The sequence below is a fragment of the Haplochromis burtoni genome, unplaced genomic scaffold (assembly GCF_018398535.1).
Source record: "Haplochromis burtoni strain Fernald_Lab_line unplaced genomic scaffold, NCSU_Asbu1 Contig_266, whole genome shotgun sequence".
Lineage (NCBI taxonomy): Eukaryota > Metazoa > Chordata > Actinopteri > Cichliformes > Cichlidae > Haplochromis > Haplochromis burtoni.
In genome coordinates, this window is record NW_024582627.1 from 618,656 (window position 1) to 626,926 (window position 8,271).

At 36.9% G+C, this 8,271-nt stretch overlaps 1 non-coding gene across 1 annotated transcript; it reads right to left on the minus strand.

The window, feature by feature from the left end:
* Nucleotides 1-6,395: 6,395 nt before the first annotated feature.
* On the minus strand, nucleotides 6,396-6,467 carry trnap-ugg. The gene has a single exon. It is a non-coding gene; the product is annotated as a tRNA-Pro (tRNA).
* Between the last annotated feature and the right edge of the window lie 1,804 nt (nucleotides 6,468-8,271).

The window sequence follows — 8,271 nt, forward strand, 5'->3', positions numbered from 1 at the left end:
GGGGGGGAAATAAAAATAAATAAAAGAAAAACGTGTATTGTGTCTGTGTTTGGAGTGACTTCTAAGAAAGGGCAGTGTTTCAACTCTGGAGAGATGATGGGGGGGAAATGGGTAATAAGAAAAACTGCCAGCAGCACAAAATGGCTGTCGTAATCCGGTTATCCCCAAGGCTCTAAAGATACCGGTCCTCTCCTTAGGAGTCTATCTTTTCTTCTTATGTCAAAACTGTCCTCTATGCACTCAGGTGGATTAAGGAGTCACACTGTAGAAAGAAATTGACAGGTACAAAAAGACCTGGGGGTGAAAAGGAAATGAAAGACGACACGGAGAGGCAGGCCAGGCACTCGAGCCGGGGACTGTGCTGGCGTCTGACAAGAAAAGAATCCATCAAGTCAACTTAATGTTGAGGGAAGAGCAGTTTCCTGCTTATTTACCACATTAATTGACTGCATATTTATTGGCAGAGCTGATTAGTAATCACATAAGTCTTTAATCTTATGAAATAGCTTTTTAAAAAGATGAAACACTCATGGGTTTGACAGGTATATTGTTCACTGATGTTCCAGCATAGTTTGTGTTGGGCTTAATAGAAGCTCCTCCAGGCTGTCCCTAAGAGAAGATTGCATCCCGGATAGGTCATGTCACGGTGCATTGTTAAAATAAAGCCCCCACTTCGAATTCACTGTTTTAACTGGGAGTCAGTTGGCTAAAATCAGCCTGTTTTAATCGTTTAATCATGGTTCAGAGGAACCTTCTTACAGTCATTGTTGGGATGTTCTGGGGATTTTTCCTTTGGGGAAAAGGGTTTATTGGAAAATTGCATGAATGGCTTTAAAATCCTTACTACAATCTGCCCAACCTTGTCTGCTGGGAGGTGGATCAAAGCTGCTGTAAAGGCTTATTAATAGGAGAGTTTGGGCTGCTCTGACAAGGCTTGGAACTACAGCACGGCCTGATTTTACTGACTGGGTAAAGCTCGTGACGTGTAAACAACGGCTCCTTTTCAGCTCATGAGAGCAAATGAAAAGTTGAGCTGGGGTGGATCACTTTCTTAATGATATGAAAGGTAGTTACAGGAGCCTATAAAATATGAAGGGAGAAACATTGTTACTTGAATTTATCCATCATCCCCTCCAATCAGCCAATCAGACGGCAGCCCCTCGATGCATTTAGGCATGTAGACATTGTCAAGATGACCTGGTAAAGTTCAAACTGAGCATCAGAATGTGGAAGAAAGGTGATTTAAATCTCAATCTCTGCCATGACATTCAGATGGTAGCATCATAATTTGGTGTAAAGAACATGAATGCATCAACAGCTCAAGCTGCTGGTGGTGTAATGGTGCGGGGAATGTTTTCTTGGCACATTTTGGCTTCCTGTAGTACAAACAGAGTATTGTTAAAACGCCACAGCCTATGGGGCGCCGTTTGTAAAGTGAAACATGCTGAAATTAACGGCAACATTTTTCCACATTTAGCTCAAAACAAGTCATTTTTTACAACATTTAGTAAAATATTTGTAACTTTTCATATTTAAAACAGAATTTTAAATGTTAAATCTAAATGTTAAATATTCAATCTAAATGTTAAATGTTAAATCTAAATATTATATTTAAATCTAAATGTTAAATGTTAAATCTAAATGTTAAATCTAAATATTATATTTAAATCTAAATGTTAAATCTAAATGTTAAATCTAAATATTATATTTAAATCTAAATGTTAAATGTTAAATCTAAATATTATATTAATCTAAATGTTAAATGTTAAATCTAAATATTATATTTAAATCTAAATGTTAAATGTTAAATCTAAATATTATATTTAAATCTAAATCTAAATGTTAAATCTAAATGCTAAATGTTAAATCTAAATGTTTAGGCTAACATGCAAATTTATTGCACGGATCAGCGGAAATACCAAAATAAAAGCTTTCCGAAAACCTCCGGTGCAAAAGTGTGCCGGTAGTGGTCAGACACGTTCTCACTCCCAAAGCGTAATAATTTTCGCTAGGTGACAAATTGTCAACATTTTATGCTTTCGGGTACCCAACACGTTCCTAAATTACGGCATCGGAAAAAGGAGAGCACATGAGAACCGTTTGGACTCAATCTACACATGTTCGTTCATTTTCTAAAAATCGATTTGGAAAACACTATTTTACGTCATTTAACTGCTAGTAAAGGTTAGGAATAAGGTTAGGTTTAGGGCTGGAACACATGGCTGAAACGTCTATTATGGCGGGACCGTCATTCCACTGGAATTCAGCCATAACCCGACCATGAGAAAGCACGTCCGGCGATTTAGCTGAAAACATCGGAAGATCCGTTTTGTCGGCCATCCAAAGGTTCAGCAGTAGTGCACTCTTAGCAGCTGCAGTCTTACTTCACAATCGCTGCAGCACATGTCCAGCAAAATCGCTGGACATGCTCGTAGGCAAGAAGTGAAGCAGCACATGGCGGGGAGAAGTGAGGAGGAGAACAGACACAATTTTGCACCGGAGGTTTTCGGGAAGCTTTTATTTTGGTATTTCCGTTGATCCGTACAATAAATTTGCATATTAGCCTAAATATTTAGGTTTAACATTTAACATTTAGCATTTAGATTTAACATTTAACATTTAGATTTAACATTTAACATTTAGATTTAAATATAATATTTAGATTTAACATTTAACATTTAGATTTAACTTTAACATTTAGATTTAACTTTTAACATTTAGATTTAACTTTTAACATTTAGATTTAAATATAACATTTAGATTTAACATTTAACATTTAGATTTAACATTTAACATTTAGATTTAACATTTAACATTTAGATTTAAATATAATATTTAGATTTAACATTTAACATTTAGATTTAACTTTTAACATTTAGATTTAATTTAATTTAACATTTAGATTTAAATATAACATTTAGATTTAACATTTAACATTTAGATTTAACATTTAACATTTAGATTTAAATATAATATTTAGATTTAATTTAACATTTAGATTTAACATTTAACATTTAGATTTAAATATAACATTTAGATTTAAATTTAACATTTAGATTTAACATTTAACATTTAGATTTAAATATAATATTTAGATTTAATATTTAACATTTAGATTTAATATTTAACATTTAGATTTAATATTTAACATTTGATGAAAAGTTACAAATATTTTACTAAATGTTGTAAAAAATTACTCGAAAAAATATGTTTTTGTAAGGTTTTGAGCTAAATGTGGAAAAATGTTGCCGTTAATTTCAGCATGTTTCACTTTACAAACGGCGCCCCATAACAGCCTACCTAAATATTGCTGTTGACCACGTCCATTCTTTTATGACCACTGTGTACTCATTTTCTGATGGCTCCTTCTATCAGTGCACCATGTCACAAAGTTCAAATCATCTCAGTCTGGCTTCTTGAACAAGACAGCGAGTTCACTGCACTTAAATGACCTCCACAGTCACCACATCTCCTTTGGTGTTTGGTAGAAAAGGAGATTAATATCATGGATGTGCAGTCCAGCCTAGTACTAGTGTAGCCAGTAAAGTGACTCGTACATGCATTTGGGCAGATGTATGTTTCTCAGTACTTTCAGCCCAAATCCACAAATGAATTAAATAGATTAAGCTGTGAACTCCCCACCCCCGACCTAATTACTTAAATAGTTTGAGTTTCAGTGACTTTTCTACCCTTTCTCTCTCGCTCTCTCTTTTTTTTTTTTTTGCTGATCAACAATTTTAATCAATTTTTTGTCAGTTAATGTTGTAACTTTCTAAGTGCATGCACCGGGGAAGTACCATTGTTCTCTGTTTGTTGAATTGATTTACAGGTCAGTTCCTCAGCCTGTGATTTTTTTAAAAATACATTAATATAATGAAAGCTGAGACACCATAAGTGCAGTGGGTTGCTGGGTTAATGTGTATCATTGTGTCAGTATAGATGGGTCTGTCTAATGTAATGTTATGTTCACTGTAAACAGATAAGAAGACATCTTAAAGTGATTTACCAATGCTGTTAATACTAATGCTGGTAGTCATGCAGCCTAAAGAGTTTATGCATGAGAAGTAATGAGCAATGGTGTCATTTCAGTAGTGGGAATAATTATTTCTGCCTAACATGGTGGAATTACAGCACTCCACTTTGATGTAATAACTATTTCAAAACCAAAATAAATCTTGGATCAATATCTTAATATTTACGAACATCTACCACAGATATTCTACTTTATGCCCAAGATACAGTAATCGTGGCATCAAATGGATTCAGACTGCAAAACAAATCAAATAAACCTGTCATGAACTTTTCTCTTTTCTGTAGACCAAACAATGAATAAACTCAAAAATACATTAGCAGTTTAATTGATGGTCAAAATGAAATTCCCATAAAAATGGGGAAAGTTTGCGTAATAAATCAAAATGCTGAGCTTGTAATCTCAGTCATCACTTCTATCAACGAACAAACTCAGCAGAGAAGAGTGGGAAAATTACTGATTTATTGACAAAAAGTCCCCTGTTTACTTATTTATTTTTAAGATCTCAGTGAAGGGTCGAAGTAGCAGATAAAGATCATCATATGGAGAAACTGCTCGGGTGCTTTACCACATTAATCTGCCGTGCTTTGCTGCACATCAGTGTGCGTGATCTGAGTGTGCACTGATGGTGTTTGAGAAAAGGTAAGCTGAGTTTATCTAAGGTTCTGTTTTTTTCTGCTGGTGAATTTGTTTCCATCTGATGATGTGGAAAGCTCTGACGCACAGACTTAAAATTTTGTCATTTCAGCTGCAAATAAATACACTGAAATCCCGAAACATTCAAGTCTAACAAGAGTTTCTGACACTTCTGAGCGGCCCATTAGGAAACGTTTCAGCAGGAAAATCCCCAAGATTTTCAGTGCTCCAGGGAGGATTTCACTAAATCTTGTGCTTATTCTCATGATACTTAGGAAAAGTAAAGCGGTTTTAATAGCTTTCCCCTGACACATTGATGGTGGAATATGCTTTGGCTCTGTGGCAGATAGCTTCAATCCGAGGTCGACGGAGAGGGGGGTGGGGGATTGGCTCGTGTCTGCCTGCCAGTACGCTCTCATAAGGCCCCATCTAAACCAAATTAATACACTTCCTCCAACATCTGAGGATAAACCTGAAGGCCACATTACTGTGGCAGCCCCTATCAGCCAGCTTGTAATACAACCGAGTCAGCAGTCAATGAGATACATTTGCAACCAGGCATTTGTCAGCGACTCAGTGCCATGGAGGCAAGAGATTTAAAATGTCCTCCAGTAAATTAAGTGCTGCTTGAAAAGTGAAAGGTGCCGGCTAAGCAGGCAGCTGCTTACTTTAAATAACACTCTGGTTAAAAGGCTGTGGCGACGGTGGAGAGAGGAGAGGAGTGCTTGCCTGGGTTAATATTGTTGACAGAAAATGTTAAACATCTGTAAAATATCTACATATCTGCTGTACATGTGACCAAAAACCAGAGAAGAATTTGTTTCCCTGTTTGTCTCAGATTCTGCTATGAAGTTTGTTTTCCACTGAAAAAACATGATGCTGAGAAAAAGAAGCTGTGGCTCGTTCCATGGATCTCTCTTGTTTGCACTCTCTCACAGGAACTTTTATTCTTATCCAAAGCAGAACTTTAGCTTTTTGCCATGTTGTCGAGTCGAGGAAACAAGCACATGAAATATATTTTTAAAAAACTTCATAAGACGCCTCATCTTATGAAGCCAATACATATGACAGACTGAGCTGCCACTAAGGAGCTTATAGAAATAATGGAAATAGTGTAGTTTCTGTAGCGATGATGTGAGTGCTGTTACAGAAAGGGAAACAGGCTGGTATTTCCCAGGACGTCTTCTGGACTCAGCCTAAGCAGAGGAGTGGCTTTCTTGGGTTACATTAAAAAGGGGAGAGCTGAGGTGGTGGCACAATGTAAGGTTTGACAAGCTGCTACTACTACTACTGGCTGAATACAGAAAGACAGCCTTCAATCCACATGACTGTTTTCTAAACTACCTTTATTTATTTATTTATTTATTTATTTATTTATTTATTTTAACCAGGAAGGCATTTAAAATATGTTTCATCTAAATTTGGTTCAAATGTGTATTCATGAAATTAAATTTTCTAAATGATGTTTGAGAAATATTTTCAAAAACAGTATTCGGCACACCTACCTGCAGTACTCGCAGTAATCCACAAGAGATCAGTATATCGCTGAGTGATAGGAGACTCAGGAACGTACACACACACAGCCCGTGTCTTTTGAGAAAAAGCCTTATTACTAATATCAGTTACTTTAGAACATTATTTAAAACCAAAAGTTTAACGTAATACACGTCTGTAAGAAACTGTGGAATGGTGCGTCAAAAATAATTGTGATTTACGGCACAAAAACAGTGGGCTCGTCCGGGATTTGAACCCGGGACCTCTCGCACCCAAAGCGAGAATCATACCCCTAGACCAACGAGCCGCATGCAAAGGACGGAAGAAGTATAATTTATAAAATTTAACAATCACAGCTGTCAAACTTGGTTTTTACCAAACGTACTATAAATTCACTATCTAGCATGTAACATGTAACCTTTGCTTAACATTCATGTAAGAACTAGTTCCTGTTAGGTAACGTTACTTTAGCTCGGTGACCCACAAGCATGTCCAGCTACCAAAGTAATAATTAATTGGATTTGACACATCATTGATTAGGTATTGTAGCTTGTGGGGATAGGTTAATTGATTAATCTAAATTGTCACTAGGTGTGAATGTGCGAGTGAATGCGAGTGTGAATGGTTGTCTGTCCCTATGTGTTAGCCCTGCGACAGACTGGCGACCTGTCCAGGGTGTACCCCGCCTTTCGCCCTATTACAGCTGGGATAGGCTCCAGCGCCCCCCGCGACCCTGAAAAGGATAAGCGGAAGCGAATGGATGGATGGATGGATGGATTGATTAGGTATGACTTAACTGAACTTCATTATGGAAGCCATCGGTGCATTTTTATTCTACATTTAACATGAACTGGTGTAGCTGTAGCTGTGTGCTGGAATGGGCAATATGACTTTGACATGATCCTGGACATTTGCAGAAATGTGCAATTAGAGCTATCACATCATTTTCATCAAACCGTGATCTCTCTTTTTTCTTTTTCTCAAAGGTTCCATAAACGAGATGTAATATGGAGTCATCCATTAAAGATATCAGTGCGTGACTGCATCAGGCTGTAAAATTCTGTCAAAAAAAAATGTAACGAATCCCCATTTGTAAGCAGGATATGCAGGATATGATTCTCGCATATTTCATGATAGCCTTACACGTGCTGCAAAGACTTTATGTTGTGACTAGTGAGAAACCTCCTTTTAAAGCAAACTGACACAAGATAATCAGCGATGTTTTCCTCTTGAACCTATGATCGGTGTGCTTCACTGTTTATAGGAACAGTTTAGGAATCGTCGGTATAGAAATGTGACCCTTCCCCCTGAGAGTGCACCCACGCTTTACCCAAACACCCAAAGTGCTATCAGATCCTCTCAGCCTGTAACCGTAGATAGAGAAGTTAGACAACTCAGATAGATAAATCAGACAACAGTTATTTATGTGAAAGCCATTTTGTTCAGAAGAAAAAGATCAGGATTGTCCCAGCCTGACTGTGATTGTTTACATTTTTAAGCTACATTCCAGTGTTATTCAGACAGCTCTGCAAGCAGGGACTGGTATTAATGAGTAATTGATTGTAGTGCCATATCAAGTCTGCTTATAACTTACATTATTTACTGATTCCCTTACAAGGACAATCAGCATTGTTTAACACGATCTCTCTCAACACTATCTAATAACAGGAGTTTCTGACTCAGTTGTGCAACAGCTGCATTGCATTAGTTTGGCATCATTGAGGAAAACATACCAGCAATGACAAGTATTTGAAACAGGCTGACACATGGAAATGTTTCTCAGTTTACACCCCTATCTTCAAAATAACCTACATTACCCAGTCTCCTCAGTTTAGAGGGTCTGCTGTTAAGTAACATAACTGAGATAAGGAGATGGGCAGACAATAGCGGCATATTAATTCCATTATTAACATCGGTGGGAATAACTAGAAGTTATGCTGATTCCTTGAAGCTGCTCCCCATTGAGGGAGAACTAGAGTGTGAAAGAATAAATATCTGAAAACATCACAAAAATATATCTTGCTACAAAGCCTGTCTCTCACAAGATCTTCCACCTTCACGAAACCTCAGCTAATGAAATTATAGATGTTTCACAAAATGTAAAATATTTT